Source organism: Cryptomeria japonica, unplaced genomic scaffold (assembly GCF_030272615.1).
Source record: "Cryptomeria japonica unplaced genomic scaffold, Sugi_1.0 HiC_scaffold_20, whole genome shotgun sequence".
In the NCBI taxonomy this organism is placed as follows: domain Eukaryota; kingdom Viridiplantae; phylum Streptophyta; class Pinopsida; order Cupressales; family Cupressaceae; genus Cryptomeria; species Cryptomeria japonica.
In genome coordinates, this window is record NW_026728842.1 from 1,912,501 (window position 1) to 1,929,680 (window position 17,180).

Here is a 17,180-nt window from a genome sequence, read left to right on the forward strand (position 1 = left end):
ATCGCCCACGACAAACAGCTCGACGAGGCATGAAGCACCCACGGGAGCCGGAGCATGACGATGCAGAGTCTCGGTTCACAGGAGCCTGGGAAGAACATCCCGTACGGAACCCTTTACCCGAAAACATCCGAACCGCACATGCTCGCGACAGTCCTGCTGTTAGAGAATGCACCGTGCACGCGACCGAGTAAGGCCACTCAGAGACATCCATTTCCCAGGTATATGCCCCCTACGCACTTTTGGTGGCGCAACTCGCACGAACAGTCCCACCTCGACCCCGTAAACAAGCTTTTTTGCCTCGAAGAGTTCGTCGGAGACGAGGAAGCAACCTTCAGTGCAACCGTAGCACTCTTTTGTGCAACCGCCCAAACAACGCCCCCTCTACCCTCTGTCGAAACACTCGGCATTGCTGCTCCCTAAGGTGAGCTTCTCCTCATAGGCAATTCCGCTCTTATCCGGTCACGTTTGTGTGCCCGAATTTCGCAAGGCAACCTCCATGGGACATGGAAAAGACTCGAGAAGAGAGCTCGCTCACGGGAGAGAGAAGCCAAGGAGACCACGAGAGTGCTGAGAGTGGGACAGCGCTGAATAGGCGGGAGAAGCCTGCGCGTATAAACGGAGATATATATCCAATTGCAACGAAGGAACGTGCCAAAGATCGAGAACAATGGCAGAAATGCTAGTAACGTGCACTTCGGGACCAACGCATCACCGGAAGACAACCGCCAAACATCGAAAGAGTCGCGATGCTCCGCAACCTACGTGCAAAGCGGTCGCACACCGGGTAAGGGAGTGAGAGCCCCAAACATAGCTGGGCGAGGCGCTCACTCCGCTCTTTAATATCTCGTTAATACCGCCAAGGAAATGGCACAAGCGCACACACACAAGCATCCTCGGAAGAGGACAGTTCGAGTGACAGGTCAAATCCAAGAGTTCCGAAGACTACCTCCAGGAACAATCGGGAACAAGACCGATTACAAGTCGTCGAGTCTGTTACTGGGCGAACACGAGATGCGCACAGGAAATCGATCAGCCCTCACAATGGCCCAAGGCCAGAGATCGGACTGCTACGATTTACCCCAACAATCATCGTGCCACTCTTCGCAGAGAGGTGATAGACGCCAAGGAGCCCGCGCATAGCAATCGAGGTGTAAAAAGGGCGTTGAAGGCAGGAAGCCTGGACGAAAGAGGCTACGAGGTCACCTCGAAGCGGTCTAAGAGTCGGGCGCACTTGGGGCGACTACCAGTGCCAACCCCTTATCCCGCGGTGCGTCCGACACAGAGAAATTTCCAAGGCGGCCAAGGAGCCTCCCCGCATAGCAATCGGGGTGTGAGCTTACAGATGCAGCATTGATAGCAATCGAGGTGTGAGGCGAAGGATGCAGAAGTGAGAGCCGAGGGATGTAGCAGAGATAGCAATCGGGGTGTGTGATGCAGCAGAGATAGCAATCGAGGTGTGCGGTGGGAAGGGCCCAGCAGCCAGATGCATGAAGCGACGGATGAAGCAGTGATGACAACTGGGCTGTGAGGAGAGGAGGGATGCAGCCAAGAAAGCAATCAGGGCTCGAGGCAAGGGATGCATCAAGGATAGCAATCATGTTGTGAGGCGAGATTCCATAGGCTAAACGTGAGAGGCTGCAGGGTCGACTCAGAGAGGTCTATGCATGTGAGAGGCTGAAAGCAAGGTCGACTCGGAGCGGTCTATGCATCAGGCGCGCTTGGGGCGACTACCAGTGCCAACCCCTTATCCCGCGACGCGTCCGACAAAGAGAACGTTCCAAGGCGGCAGAGGAGGTTACCAGCCGAAGGATGCAGTAGCGATAACAGGTATAGTTCCGCGGCGGCCGAGAAGACTCACCGCATAGGAATCGGGATGCGAGGCGAAGGATGCGCCGGGAAGGCCCCGACGACTAGGAAGAGGCTGCAGGGCCGCCTCGGAATGGTCCAAGCATCGGACGCGATTGGGACGACTACCAGTGCCAACCCCTTATCCCGCGATGCGTCCGATACACAGATAGTTCCAACGCGGCCGAGGAGCCTCACCGCATATCAATCGGGGTGCGAGGCGAGGGATGGGGCGGGAAGGCCCCAACGGCTACACGGAAGAGGCTTCAGGGCCACCTCGGTATGGTCCAAGCATCGGACGCGCTTGGGGCGACTACCAGTGCCAACCCCTTATCCCGCGATGCGTCCGATACACAGAAGGTTGCAAGGCGGCCGAGGAGCCTCACCGCATAGCAATCGGGGGTGCGAGGCGACGGATGCGGCGAGATGGCCCCAATGGCTAGACGGAAGAGGCTTCAGGGCCGCCTCGGAATGGTCCGAGCATCGGACGCGCTTGGGGCGACTACCAGTGACAACCCCTTATCCCGCGATGCGTCCGATACGAAGACGGTTCCAAGGCGGCCGAGGAGCCTCACCGCATAGCAATCGGGGGTGCGAGGCGACGGATGGCCCCAACGGCTAGACGGAAGAGGCTTCAGGGCCGCCTCGGAATGGTCCAAGCATCGGACGCGCTTGGGGCGACTACCAGTGACAACCCCTTATCCCGCGATGCGTCCGATTCGAAGATGGTTCCAAAGCGGCCGAGGAGCATCACCGCATAGCAATCGGGGTGCGAGGTGGGGGATGCGGCGAGATGGCCCCAACGGCTAGACGGAAGAGGCTGCAGGGCCGCCTCGGAATAGTCCAAGCATCGGACGCGCTTGGGGCGACTACCAGTGACAACCCCTTATCCTGCGATGCGTCCGATACGAAGATAGTTCCAAGGCGGTCGAGGAGCCTCACCGCATAGCAATCGGGGTGCGAGGTGGGGGATGCGGCGAGATGGCCCAAACGGCTAGACGAAAGAGGCTGCAGGGCCGCCTCGGAATAGTCCAAGCATCGGACGCGCTTGGGGCGACTACCAGTGACAACCCCTTATCCCGCGATGCGTCCGATACGAAGATAGTTCCAAGGTGGCCCAGGAGCCTCACCGCATAGCAATCCGGGTGCAAGGGGGGGGATGCGGCGAGATGGCCCCAACGGCTAGACGGAAGAGGCCACAGGGCCGCCTCGAAATAGTCCAAGCATCGGAGCCTCACCGCATAGCAATCCGGGTGCAAGGGGGGGGATGCGGCGAGATGGCCCCAACGGCTAGACGGAGGAGGCCACAGGGCCGCCTTGGAATAGTCCAAGCATCGGACGCGCTTGGGGCGACTACCAGTGACAACCCCTTATCCCGCGATGCGTCCGATACGAAGATAGTTCCAAGGCGGCCGAGGAGCCTCACCGCATAGCAATCGGGGTGCGAGGTGGGGGATGCGGCGAGATGGCCCCAACGGCTAGACGGAAGAGGCTGCAGGGCCGCCTCGGAATAGTCCAAGCATCGGACGCGCTTGGGGCGACTACCAGTGACAACCCCTTATCCCGCGATGCGTCCGATACGAAGATAGTTCCAAGGCGGCCGAGGAGCCTCACCGCATAGCAATCGGGGTGCGAGGTGGGGGATGCGGCGAGATGGCCCCAACGGCTAGACGGAAGAGGCTGCAGGGCCGCCTCGGAATAGTCCAAGCATCGGACGTGCTTGGGGGGACTACCAGTGACAACCCCTTATCTCGCGATGCGTCCGATACGAAGATAGTTCCAAGGCGGCCGAGGAGCCTCACCGCATAGCAATCGGGGTGCGAGGTGGGGGATGCGGCGAGATGGCCCCAACGGCTAGACGGAAGAGGCCACAGGGCCGCCTCGGAATAGTCCAAGCATCGGACGCAGCTTGGGGCGACTACCAGTGACAACCCCTTATCCCGCGATGCGTCCGATACGAAGATAGTTCCAAGGCGGCCGAGGAGCCTCACCGCATAGCAATCGGGGTGCGAGGTGGGGGATGCGGCGAGATGGCCCCAACGGTTAGACGAAAGAGGCTGCAGGGCCGCCTCGGAATAGTCCAAGCATCGGACGCGCTTGGGGCGACTACCAGTGACAACCCCTTATCCCGCGATGCGTCCGATACGAAGATAGTTCCCAGGCGGCCGAGGAGCCTCACCGCATAGCAATCGGGGTGCGAGGCGAGGGATGCGGCGAGATGGCCCCAAAGGCTAGACGGAAGAGGCTGCAGGGCTGCCTCGGAATAGTCCAAGCATCGGACGCGCTTGGGGTGACTACCACTGCCAACCCCTTATCCCGCGATGCGTCCGATACGAAGATAGTTCCGAGGCAGCCGAGGAGGTGGGGGATGCGGCGAGATGGCCCCAACGGCTAGACGGAAGAGGCTGCAGGGCCGCCTCGGAATAGTCCAAGCATCGGACGTCCTTGGGGCGACTACCAGTGACAACCCCTTATCCCGCGATGCGTCCGATACGAAGATAGTTCCCAGGCGGCCGAGGAGCCTCACTGCATAGCAATCGGGGTGCGAGGTGAGGGATGCGGCGAGATGGCCCCAAAGGCTAGACGGAAGAGGCTGCAGGGCCGCCTCGGAATAGTCCAAGCATCGGACGCGCTTGGGGCGACTACCACTGCCAACCCCTTATCCCGCGATGCGTCCGATACACAGATAGTTCCGAGGCAGCCGAGGAGGTGGGGGATGCGGCGAGATGGCCCCAACGGCTAGACGGAAGAGGCTGCAGGGCCGCCTCGGAATAGTCCAAGCATCGGACGCGCTTGGGGCGACTACCAGTGACAACCCCTTATCCCGCGATGCGTCCGATACGAAGATAGTTCCCAGGCGGCCGATGAGCCTCACCGCATAGCAATCGGGGTGCGAGGCGAGGGATGCGGCGAGATGGCCCCAAAGGCTACACGGAAGAGGCTGCAGGGCCGCCTCGGAATAGTCCAAGCATCGGACGCGCTTGGGGCGACTACCACTGCCAACCCCTTATCCCGCGATGCGTCCGATACACAGATAGTTCCGAGGCGGCCGAGGAGCCTCACAGCATAGCAATCGTGGTGCGAGGTGGGGGATGCGGCGAGATGGCCCCAACGGCTGACGAAAGAGGCTTCAGGGCCGCCTCGGAATGGTCCAAGCATCGGACGCGCTTGGGGCGACTACCACTGCCAACCCCTTATCCCGCGATGCGTCCGATACACAGATAGTTCCGAGGCGGCCGAGGAGCCTCACAGCATAGCAATCGGGGTGCGAGGCGAGGGATGCGGCGAGAAAGCCCCAACGGCTAGAGGGAAGAGGCTTCAGGTCCGCCTCGGAATGGTCCAAGCATCGGACGCGCTTGGGGCGACTACCAGTGACAACCCCTTATCCCGCGACGCGTCCGATACACAGATAGTTCCAAGGCGGCCGAGGAGCCTCACCGCATAGCAATCGGGGTGCGAGGCGAGGGATGCGGCGAGAAGGACCCAACGGCTAGACGGAAGAGGCTTCAGGGCCGCCTCGGAATGGTCCAAGCATCGGACGCGCTTGGGGCGACTACCAGTGACAACCCCTTATCCCGCGACGCGTCCGATACACAGATAGTTCCAAGGCGGCCGAGGAGCCTCACCGCATAGCAATCGGGGTGCGAGGCGAGGGATGCGGCGAGAAGGACCCAACGGCTAGACGGAAGAGGCTTCAGGGCCGCCTCGGAATGGTCCAAGCATCGGACGCGCTTGGGGCGACTACCAGTGACAACCCCTTATCCCGCGACGCGTCTGATACACAGATAGTTCCAAGGCGGCCGAGGAGCCTCACCGCATAGCAATCGGGGTGCGAGGCGAGGGATGCGGCGAGAAGGACCCAACGGCTAGACGGAAGAGGCTTCAGGGCCGCCTCGGAATGGTCCAAGCATCGGACGCGCTTGGGGCGACTACCAGTGACAACCCCTTATCCCGCGACGCGTCCGATACACAGATAGTTCCAAGGCGGCCGAGGAGCCTCACCGCATAGCAATCGGGGTGCGAGGCGAGGGATGCGGCGAGAAGGACCCAACGGCTAGACGGAAGAGGCTTCAGGGCCGCCTCGGAATGGTCCAAGCATCGGACGCGCTTGGGGCGACTACCAGTGACAACCCCTTATCCCGCGACGCGTCCGATACACAGATAGTTCCAAGGCGGCCGAGGAGCCTCACCGCATAGCAATCGGGGTGCGAGGCGAGGGATGCGGCGAGAAGGACCCAACGGCTAGACGGAAGAGGCTTCAGGGCCGCCTCGGAATGGTCCAAGCATCGGACGCGCTTGGGGCGACTACCGTTGCCAACCCCTTATCCCGCGATGCGTCTGATACACAGATAGTTCCGAGGCGGCCGAGGAGCCTCACCGCATAGCAATCGGGTTGCGAGGCAGATTATTGGGAAGGGAACCCCCTGGGATGCGGCTCAAGCAGTGCCCAAAGGGACTGGAATGCGGAATCACATCGAGAGACCCAAATGCTATACGAGGGCTCAAATCGAATTATCGATTTGGCCACGACATGGACGCATCGGAACGACTACCTTTGCCGAACCACTCGCAATTGCATCCATACCGAAACCAATAGACATTTCCGTTAGAGCCCTCGCATAGCATTCGGGAATCTCGCATGCCCCTCTAAATCGACCAATGCTGGCGCTCAACGAAAATCCGAGCGCTACCACCGTTCGAGCGCCAGCATTGGTCGAGTTAGAGGGGCACGGGGGAGAATGCTCCAGTCAACACCTCCCCTATATAAGTTATTTGTCCGATTCTCGCACAACCGTAGTCTGCCTCGTCGAATCAAACAACGGTCCCAGATTCCGACTTCCGTTCCGTAGAGACCCAAAAGCTAGATGGAGGCTCGCAAGAAAGAGAGTCGGCGCATAGCAATCGGGTTTCTCGAACGTTTAGGGACCGAGCTCACTTGCGGATAGGGCAAAATCCGCCAAGCAACCCAAAAGCTAGACGGGGGCTCGAATCGAATCGCCTAGGCGGCCACAACAACGACGTGTTGGATCGACTACCAGTGCCAAACCATTCAGCAAGACTAGTCTGTGTCGAGGCCGGATAGAGATTCTCAGAGAGCGCCCGTATAGCATTTAGGAGACCTGCCGCGTCCCTCACACTCGACAAATGGTGGTGCACGTTTATAAATCCGAGCGATCCCAACCCTTTCAAGCACCAACATCGGTCGAGATAGAGGGGCACGGAGGGGGCTGCGTGAGACAACACAGTCCCCTATATAAGTTATTTGTCCGATTCTCACACATCCGAAGAATGGTCATCAAATCGGACAACAGCCCAAACTTCCGACTTCCGTCCCAGAAAGCCCAAGAGCTATCTAAAACGTTCATGGCCGGAACTCGATCGCGGCTATACCAGTCCGCCAAGCAACCCAAAAGCTAGACTGGAGCTCTAGTTGAATCACCTCTGTGGCCACTGCAAGGACGTGTTGGAGCGACTACCATTGCCGAACCATTCCGCAGGTCGAGTCCATACCAAGGCCGCATAGAGATTCACGATGAGCTCCTGCATAGCAATCAGGAGACTTGCCGTGTCCATCACAATCGATAAATCCTGGTGCAAGATTTTTGCATCCGAGCTCTCCAACCAGTAGAGCACCAGCATCAATCGACATAAACGGGCACGGGGGGAGGATGCTCGAGAACACTACCTCCCCTATATAAGTTATTTGTCCGATTCTCAAGCAGCCGAAGTCTGGTCATCGAATCGGGTCAAAGACCACAACTTCCGACTTTACCCACAATGCAAGTCATCGAATCGAACATCGGCCCCCGAGTCGGACTCCATGCGTATGTCAGGTCATCGGACCCAAATTCTGCCTTCCTGCGCATGGCGGGCCATCAATATCAACTCGGTCATCGGACCCAAACTCCGCCTTTCTGCGTATGGCACGCCTTCAAATCGGTCATCGGACCCAAATTCCGCCTTCCTATGCATGGCGGGCCATCAACATCAACTCGGTCATCGGACCCAAATTCCGCCTTTCTGCGCATGGCACGCCATCAACTCGGTCATCGGACCCAAATTCCGCCTTCCTGCGCATGGCAGGTCATCGGACACAAATTCAGACCTCGCGAATATGCATACGTATCGAATCGGTCATCGGACCCAACTTCCGACTTCATCCATACTGTAGGGTCTCTGAGGTTGGCGCGGTGCGCTCAACCCGGGGAGTCGACCCATCGAAGCATACACCTCCCCTATATAAGCTATTTGTCCGATTCCCACACCTGTGTAGTTTGCACCTCTGACCAGGACATCGACCCCAACTTCCGAACTCGACTGCAACGACGGCACCAGCGCCTTGGTGCGCACCTTGCGACGCACAGTCCCAACATTCGCCTTCCTGCACATGGCAGGTCATCGGACCCAAATTCCGACCTCGCGAGTATGCCTACATATCGAATCGGTCATCGGACCCAACTTCCGACTTCATCCATACCGTAGGGTCTTTGAGGTTGGCGCGGTGCGCTCAACCCGGGGAGTCGACCCAACGAAGCATACACCTCCCCTATATAAGCTATTTGTCCGATTCCCACACCTGTGTAGTTTGCACCTCCGATCAGGACATCGACCCCAACTTCCGAACTCGCCTGCAACGACCGAACCAGCGCCTTGGTGCGCACCTTGCAACGCACAGTGCCAACATTCGCCTTCCTCAACATGGCAGGTCATCGGACCCAAATTCCGACCTCGCGAGTATGCCTACATATCGAATCGGTCATCGGACCCAACTTCCGACTTCATCCATACCGTAGGGTCTTTGAGGTTGGCGCGGTGCGCTCAACCCGGGGAGTCGACCCAACGAAGCATACACCTCCCCTATATAAGCTATTTGTCCGATTCCCACACCTGTGTAGCTTGCACCTCCGATCAGGACATCGACCCCAACTTCCGAACTCGACTAAAAAGACCGCACCAGCGCCTTGGTGTGCACCTTGCAACGCACAGTGCCAACATTCGCCTTCCTACACATGGCAGGTCATCGGACCCAAATTCCGACCTCATGAGCATACCTACTAATCGAATCGGTCATCGGACCCAACTTCCGACTTCATCCATACCGTAGGGTCTTTGAGGTTGGCGCGGTGCGCTCAACCTGGGGAGTCGACCCATCGAAGCATACACCTCCCCTATATAAGCTATTTGTCCGATTCCGACACCTGTGTAGTTTGCACCTCCGCTCAGGACATCGACCCCAACTTCCGAACTCGCCTGCAACGACCGAACCAGCGCCTTGGTGCGCACCAAAAGTGCGCACTTTTGGTGCGCACCAAAAGTGCGCACTTTTGGTGCGCACCAAAAGTGCGCACTTTTGGTGCGCACCAAAAGTGCGCACTTTTGGAGGGCACTTTTTGGAGGGCACTTTTCTGCGCTCCAAAGGTGCGCACTTTTGGAGGGCACTTTTTGGAGGGCACTTTTCTGCGCTCCAAAGGTGCGCACTTTTGGAGGGCACTTTTTGGAGGGCACTTTTCTGCGCTCCAAAGGTGCGCACTTTTGGAGGGCACTTTTTGGAGGGCACTTTTCTGCGCTCCAAAGGTGCGCACTTTTGGAGGGCACTTTTTGGAGGGCACTTTTCTGCGCTCCAAAGGTGCGCACTTTTGGAGGGCACTTTTTGGAGGGCACTTTTCTGCGCTCCAAAGGTGCGCACTTTTGGAGGGCACTTTTTGGAGGGCACTTTTCTGCGCTCCAAAGGTGCGCACTTTTGGAGGGCACTTTTGTGCACTCCAAAGGTGCGCACTTTTGGAGGGCACTTTTCCTGCGCTCCAAAGGTGCACACCTAGGTGAGCACCTTCGACCACACCTTGTAGCACACCAAACTCTGACTTTCGACTTCATCCGCAATGCAGGGTCTTTGAGGTTGGCGCAATGCGCACAACCAGGGGAGTCGACCCATCAAACCCAACACCTCCCCTATATAAGCTATTTGTCTGATTCTCATACATGCGTAGCCTGCAAGAGCAATTAGGACATCGACCCCAACTTTCGGCTTCTAAACGAAAACAAGGTCTTTGAGGTTGGCGCAGTGCGCACAACCAGGGGAGTCAACCCACCGAATGCAACACCTCCCCTATATAAGCTATTTGTCTGATTCTCATACATGCGTAGACTGCAGCAATGATTAGGACATCCACCCCAACTTTTGACTTCTTAAACAAGACAGGGTCTTTGAAGTTGGTGCAGTGCACACAACCAGGGGAGTCGACCCATCAAACGCAACACCTCCCCTATATAAAGCTATTTGTCCGATTCTCATACGTGTAGTCTGCAGCAGCGATTACGACATCGACCCCAACTTCCGAATTCGTTTGCATTGACCGCACCAAAGGTGCGCGCCTTGGTGTGCACCCTGGAGTGCACTTTGGTGCTCACCTCGGTGCACACTTTGGTGTGCACCAAAGGTGCGCACCTTGGAGCGCACCAAAGGTGTACACTTTGGAGCGCACCACATAGGGTCTTTGAGAGGTTGGCGCAGTGCGCACACCAAGGTGGGTGTTGAGGTGCGTGCCGAGGTGGGTGGGTGCTAGGGTGCGCTCCATGGTGGGTGCCAGGGTGGGTGCGTGCTAGAGTGGATTCCAAAGAGGGTCATAGGGTGGGTGCCAAGGTGGGTTGGTGATATAGTGGGTTCAAAGGTGGGTACTAGGGTGGGTTCCAAGGTGGGTCACAAGTTGGGTGCCAGGATGCGTGGGTGTTAGGTTGGGTGCCAAGGTGGGCTCCTGCGTGGGTGGGTGCTAGGGTGGGTTTCAAGGTGGACGCGAGGGCGGGTGCCAAGGTGGGTAACAAGTTGGGTGTTAGGATGGGTGAGTGCTAGAGTGGGTGCCAAGGTGGGTGGGTGCTAAGGTGGATGCCAAGGTGGTTCACAGGGTGGGTGGGTTCTAGGGTGAGTTCCAAGGTGGGTCACAGGTTCAGTGCTAGGGTGGGTGTCAAGGCGGGTGTCGAGGTGCCTGGGTGCTAGGGTGTGGATGCCAATGTGGGTCATAGGGTGGGTACTAGGGTGGGCTGCAATGTGGGTGCCAAGGTGGGTAACATGCTCGGTGGGTTCTAAATTGGGTGCCAGGGTGGGTGTGCACCCACCTTGCCCGAGGTGGGTGCCAAGGTGCCAGTGTGGGTGGGTGCTAAGGTGGATGCCAAGGTGGGTGAGAAGGTGGGTGATAGGTTGAGTGGTAGGATGGGTGGGTGCCAAGATGGGTCACAGGGTGGGTGCAAGGGTGGGTAGGTGCTAGGGTTGGTGTCAGGGTGGGTGGGTGCTAGGTTGGGTTCCAAGGTGGGTGCGAGGGTGAGTGTCAAGGTGGGTCACAGGTTAGGTGCTAGGATGGGTGAGTGCTAGGGTGCAAAGGTGCCAGGGTGGGTGCTAGGATGGGTCGATGCTAGGGTGAGTGGCAAGGTGGGTCCACAAGTGTCAAGGTGGGTGCCGAGGTGGGTGCCAAGTTGGGTTCCAAGGTGGGTGCCAACGTGGGTGCTAGGGTGCGTGGGTTAAAGGGTGTGTCACAACGTGGGTGCCAGGATGGGTGCGCACCCACACTGGCCAAGACGGGTGCAAGGTTGGGTTCCAAGCCCGGTCACAGGCTGGGTGCTAGGATGGGTGGGTGCCAAGGTGGGCACCAGGGTGGGTGCACCCACCCTGGCCAAGGTGGGTCACGGGGTGGGTCCTAGGGTGGGTAACGGGGTGGGTACTAAGGTGCGTGCCAAGGTGGGTCATAGGGTGGGTGCCAAGGTGGGCACCAGGGTGGGTGTGCACCAACCCTAGCCAGGGTAGGTCACGGGGTGGTTGTCGGGGTGGGCTTCAAGGAGCCAAGGTGGGTGGCAAGTAGCCAAGTTGCGTGCCAAGGTGGGTGTCGGGGTGGGTGCCAAGGATCCAAGGTGGGTGCCAAGGAACCAAGGTGGGTGTCTGGGTGGGTGCCGAGGTGGGAGCCAGGGTGGGTCCCAAGGTGAGTGCAAAGGTGGGTGCCAGGGTCAAGGTGAGTGCCAATGTGGGTTCCAAGGTGCCAGGGTCAGGGTGAGTGCCAATGTGGGTTCAAAGGTGCTAAGTTGGGTGCGAGGTTGGGTGTGAGGGTGGGTGGGTGCCAAGGTGTGCTAGGTGGAAGCCCGGGTGGGTCGGCATCCCATGGGTGTCGAGTTGGGTGCCTGATGGGTGCTTCTTGTCAAGTTTTAGTCGTCGGGACTCATTTCGAGCCTTAGAGGTCGTTTCTTGTCCGGTTGCCCTGTCTTCGACCTGGGAACCCAATTTTGGTCCTCGGGTCCCATTTTTTTTTGTCTCGCATCCCACTTTTGGCCTGTGGCCTTTTCGGGGTCGATTCTCGTTTTGGGCATCAGAGCATGTTTCTTCTCCTAAAACCCAATATTTGTTTATTAAGTCTCGGAACACATTTTTGTTCTCGTGGACCCATCATGGGTCTTGGAACGCATTTGTGGTCCTTGGGTCCCATTTTGCATCCCGAAACTTGTGTTTTGGTGCTTGATCCCTATTTTGGGTGCCCACCTTGCACCAAGTGCGCACCCGGGGCAAACCGAGCGCCTTGGTGCACCGGGGCAAGATCGAGCGTGCACCCGAGGCGCCCCGAACATGCACCAAGGTGCACTCGGCCCACATGTGAGCGCAGGTCGTTGCGCCCGAGGTGGTGTGTGGGCACCGCGTTGCAGACGGGACACTGCACGCACACGACGCCCCGTCCAGGTGCACGCACGTAGGCCGGGCCGGGTGCACACCCGATGCCCTAGCAAGGTGCGTGCACCCGGGCAGGGCTCACACTTGGCGAACGGGGCGCACTTCGCGAGGGAGGGTGTGCACCTCGACGGGGGTGGGTGGCCGGGGTGGATTCGCACGTGGGTCGCGGTTTGCTAAGTACACACTGCGACAAGCTCATAACGGGTGCGATCATACCAGCATTAGTGCACCGGATCCCATCAGAACTCCGCAGTTAAGCGCGCTTGGGCCGGAGTAGTACTGGGATGGGTGACCTCCCGGGAAGTCCCGGTGTTGCACCCTTTTTTAGTTTTTCGCCGGGCGTCGCAATGCTATTTAAATTAACCTTTTGCCCGTTTGCGTTCTCGTCGGGGCCGGGCCGGGCCGGGGTGCGTTGCCCGCACTACCGCGCGCGCCGGGGCGACACCGAGCGCGCACCCGAGGCGCCCCGAGCACACAGGCCACGGTGCAACCCGGGCGTTGTGCGCGCACCCCGGTGCGCCCGAGGTGCTGCGCGCGCACCCAGGTGAAATCGGTGTGCACCTCGGCCAGTGCGCGCTCGGTCGAGTCGCGCACGTTGGCCAAGGTGCACGGTGATGTTTCTTACTCTAAGGTTCCGCACCAGACGCCCGGGACAGGTGAGCGAAGCTGGGCGGGGCCGGGTGCGCGCCCGGGGCAGGTGCACGCAGCTGGAGAGAGCTTTGGAGCGCACCAGAGGTGCGCACCTTGGAGCACACTTCGGAGCGCACCAATGATGCGCTCCATTCAAAAGTTTCCTGAAAAGGCAAAAAAAGTTGAGATTATAGAATTTCCCACTTGAGAGATTGTAAAAAAAAAAAATTTAAAATGAAGGAAACGCGGGTGCCAAGGTGTGCGCGCCCGGGTGCGCAGCCCAGCCAAGGTGTGCGCACCAAGGCGCCCACCCTGGCGAAGGTGCACGCAAGGTGCGCACCCGAGGCAAACCGGACAATTAACCCAACTTTCGACTTCGCGCGCACCTGCGCACCTTGGAGCGCACTTCGGAGCGCTCCTTGGTGCGCACCAATCTTGGGCACCTCGGAGTGCACCATGGCGCCCACCAAGGTGCGCACCCGGGGCAAACCGAGCTTCGACTTCGTGCGCACCTTGGAGGCGCCCACCAAGGTGCGCAGCCCAGCCAAGGCGTGCGCATCAAGGTGCGCACCCGGGGCAAACCGAGCTCCGACTTCGTACGCACCATGGAGCGCACAAAAGGTGCGCAACCCAGCCAAGGTGTGCACACCCCGGGCAAACCGAGCTCCGAATCGTGCGCACCAGAGGTGCACGCCATCGTGCGCACCTTGGAGCACACTTCGGAGCCCTCCTTGGTGCGCACCGATGTTGCGCACCTCGGAGCGCACCCGGGGAAAACAATGCAATTAACCCGACTTTTGACTTCGTGCGCACCTCGAAGCGCTCTCGGGTTCGCACCTCGGAGCACACCGAGGTGCGCACCTTTGATGCGCTGCCTTCACCAATTTCCAGAAAAGGCAAGAAAACATTGAGAAGGTGTGCGCACCGAGGTGCCCACCCTGGCGAAGGTGCACGCGAGGTGCGCACCCGGGGCAAACCGGGCTCCGACTTCGTGCACGCCATGCTGCGCACCTTGGAGGGCCATGGTGCGCACCTTGGAGCAAACTTCGGAGCGCTCAATGGTGCCCAACCCAGCCAAGGTGCCCACCGCGGCGAAGGTGCACGCGAGGTGCGCACCCGGGGCAAACCGGGCTCCGACTTCGTGCACGCCGCACCTTGGAGCACACTTCGGAGCGCTCCTTGGTGCGCACCAGGGCGCGCAAACCAGCCGAGGTGCCCACCCCGGCGAAGGTGCACGCGAGGTGCGCACCCGGGGCAAACCGGGCTCCGACTTCGTGCACGCCATGGTGCGCACCCGGGGCAAACCGGACTCCGACTTCGTGCAGGCCGCACCTTGGAGCACACTTCGGAGCGCTCCTTGGTGCGCACCATGGTGCCCACCAGGGCGCGCAACCCAGCCAAGGTCTGCACACCAAGGTGCCCACCCCGGCGAAGGTGCACGCGAGGTGCGCACCCGGGGCAAACCGGGCTCCGACTTCGTGCACGCCATGGTGCCCACCGCGGCGAAGGTGCACGCGAGGTGCGCACCCGGGGCAAACCGGGCTCCGACTTCGTGCACGGCGCACCTTGGAGCACACTTCGGAGCGCTCCTTGGTGCGCACCATGGTGCCCACCAGGGCGCGCAACCCAGCCAAGGTGTGCGCACCAAGGTGCACGCGAGGTGCGCACCCGGGGCAAACCGGGGTCCGACTTCGTGCACGCCGCACCTTGGAGCACACATCGGGGCGCTCCCGGGTTCGCACCGTGGTGGGCACCTCGGAGCACACCAAGGTGGGCAGCGAGGTGCGCACCTTTGATGCGATGCCTTCACTAATTTCCATAAAAGGCAAAAAAAAACGAGATTTTAAAATTTCCGTTTTGAAAGATAGTGAAAAAAAGGGAATGCTGGTGCCATCTTGAGCCCGCCCTGGTGCGCAGCCCAGCCAAGGTGTGCGCACCAAGGTGCCCACCCTGGCGAAGGTGCGCGCCCGGGCAATTAACCCAACTTCCAACCTCGCGCGCGCCAGGGTGGGAGCGCACCCAACAACCGGGCCTGGGAAGAGCCAATGCGAGAAACCCCACCAAACGCTCTGACAAAAAAAGAGGGGGCGCTCCAGTAACCCCGCTTCGGAGCGCACCCTGGGCAAACCCAGCCAAGGTGCCCACCCCGGCCAAGGTGCAGGCGAGGTGCGCACCCGGGGCAAACCGGGCTCCGACAACGTGCACGCCGCACCTTGGAGCACACTTCGTAGCGCTCCCGGGTGCGCACCTTTGATGCGCTGCCTTCACTAATTTCCAGAAAAGGCAAAAAAAAAAAAGGAGATTTTGAAATTTCCGTTTTGAAAGATAGTGAAAAAAACGGAACGCGGGTGCCATCTTGAGCCCGCCCTGGTGCGCAGCCCAGGCAAGGTGCCCACCCTGGCAAAGGTGCGCACCCGGGCAATTAACCCTACTTCCGACTTCGTGCGCGCCAGGGTGGCAACCGGGCCTGGGAAGAGCCAATGCGAGAAACCCCACCAAACGCTCCGACAAAAAAAGAGGCGGCGCTCCAATAACCCCGCTTCGGAGCGCAGCCGGGGCAAACCCAGCCAAGGTGCCCACCCCGACGAAGGTGCACGCGAGGAGCGCACCCGGGGCAAACCGGGCTCCGACAACGTGCACGCAGCACCTTGGAGCACACTTCGAAGCACTCCCGGGTGCCCACCGGCGTTGCGCACCGTGGTGGGCAGCGAGGTGCGCACCTTTGATGCGCTGCCTTCACTAATTTCCAGAAAAAGGCAAAAAAAAATGAGATTTTAAAATTTCCGTTTTGAAAGATAGTGAAAAAAAAGGAACGCGGGTGCCATCTTGAGCCCGCCCTGGTGCGCAGCCCAGGCAAGGCATGCGCACCAAGGTGCCCACCCGAGGTGCACACCCGGGGCAAACCGGGCTCCGACTTCGTGCAGGCCGCACCTTGGAGCACACTTCGGAGCGCTCCTTGGTGCGCACCATGGTGCCCACCAGGGCGCGCAACCCAGCCAAGGTCTGCACACCAAGGTGCCCACCCCGGCGAAGGTGCACGCGAGGTGCGCACCCGGGGCAAACCGGGCTCCGACTTCGTGCACGCCATGGTGCCCACCGCGGCGAAGGTGCACGCGAGGTGCGCACCCGGGGCAAACCGGGCTCCGACTTCGTGCACGGCGCACCTTGGAGCACACTTCGGAGCGCTCCTTGGTGCGCACCATGGTGCCCACCAGGGCGCGCAACCCAGCCAAGGTGTGCGCACCAAGGTGCACGCGAGGTGCGCACCCGGGGCAAACCGGGGTCCGACTTCGTGCACGCCGCACCTTGGAGCACACATCGGGGCGCTCCCGGGTTCGCACCGTGGTGGGCACCTCGGAGCACACCAAGGTGGGCAGCGAGGTGCGCACCTTTGATGCGATGCCTTCACTAATTTCCATAAAAGGCAAAAAAAAACGAGATTTTAAAATTTCCGTTTTGAAAGATAGTGAAAAAAAGGGAATGCTGGTGCCATCTTGAGCCCGCCCTGGTGCGCAGCCCAGCCAAGGTGTGCGCACCAAGGTGCCCACCCTGGCGAAGGTGCGCGCCCGGGCAATTAACCCAACTTCCAACCTCGTGCGCGCCAGGGTGGGAGCGCACCCAACAACCGGGCCTGGGAAGAGCCAATGCGAGAAACCCCACCAAACGCTCTGACAAAAAAAGAGGGGGCGCTCCAGTAACCCCGCTTCGGAGCGCACCCTGGGCAAACCCAGCCAAGGTGCCCACCCCGGCCAAGGTGCAGGCGAGGTGCGCACCCGGGGCAAACCGGGCTCCGACAACGTGCACGCCGCACCTTGGAGCACACTTCGTAGCGCTCCCGGGTGCGCACCTTTGATGCGCTGCCTTCACTAATTTCCAGAAAAGGCAAAAAAAAAAGGAGATTTTGAAATTTCCGTTTTGAAAGATAGTGAAAAAAATGGAACGCGGGTGCCATCTTGAGCCCGCCCTGGTGCGCAGCCCAGGCAAGGTGCCCACCCTGGCAAAG

At 59.8% G+C, this 17,180-nt stretch overlaps 1 non-coding gene across 1 annotated transcript; it reads left to right on the forward strand.

The window, feature by feature from the left end:
- The first annotated feature begins 12,749 nt into the window (after positions 1-12,749).
- On the forward strand, positions 12,750-12,868 carry LOC131860876 (5S ribosomal RNA). The gene has a single exon (XR_009359959.1). It is a non-coding gene; the product is annotated as a 5S ribosomal RNA (ribosomal RNA).
- Positions 12,869-17,180: the final 4,312 nt, after the last annotated feature.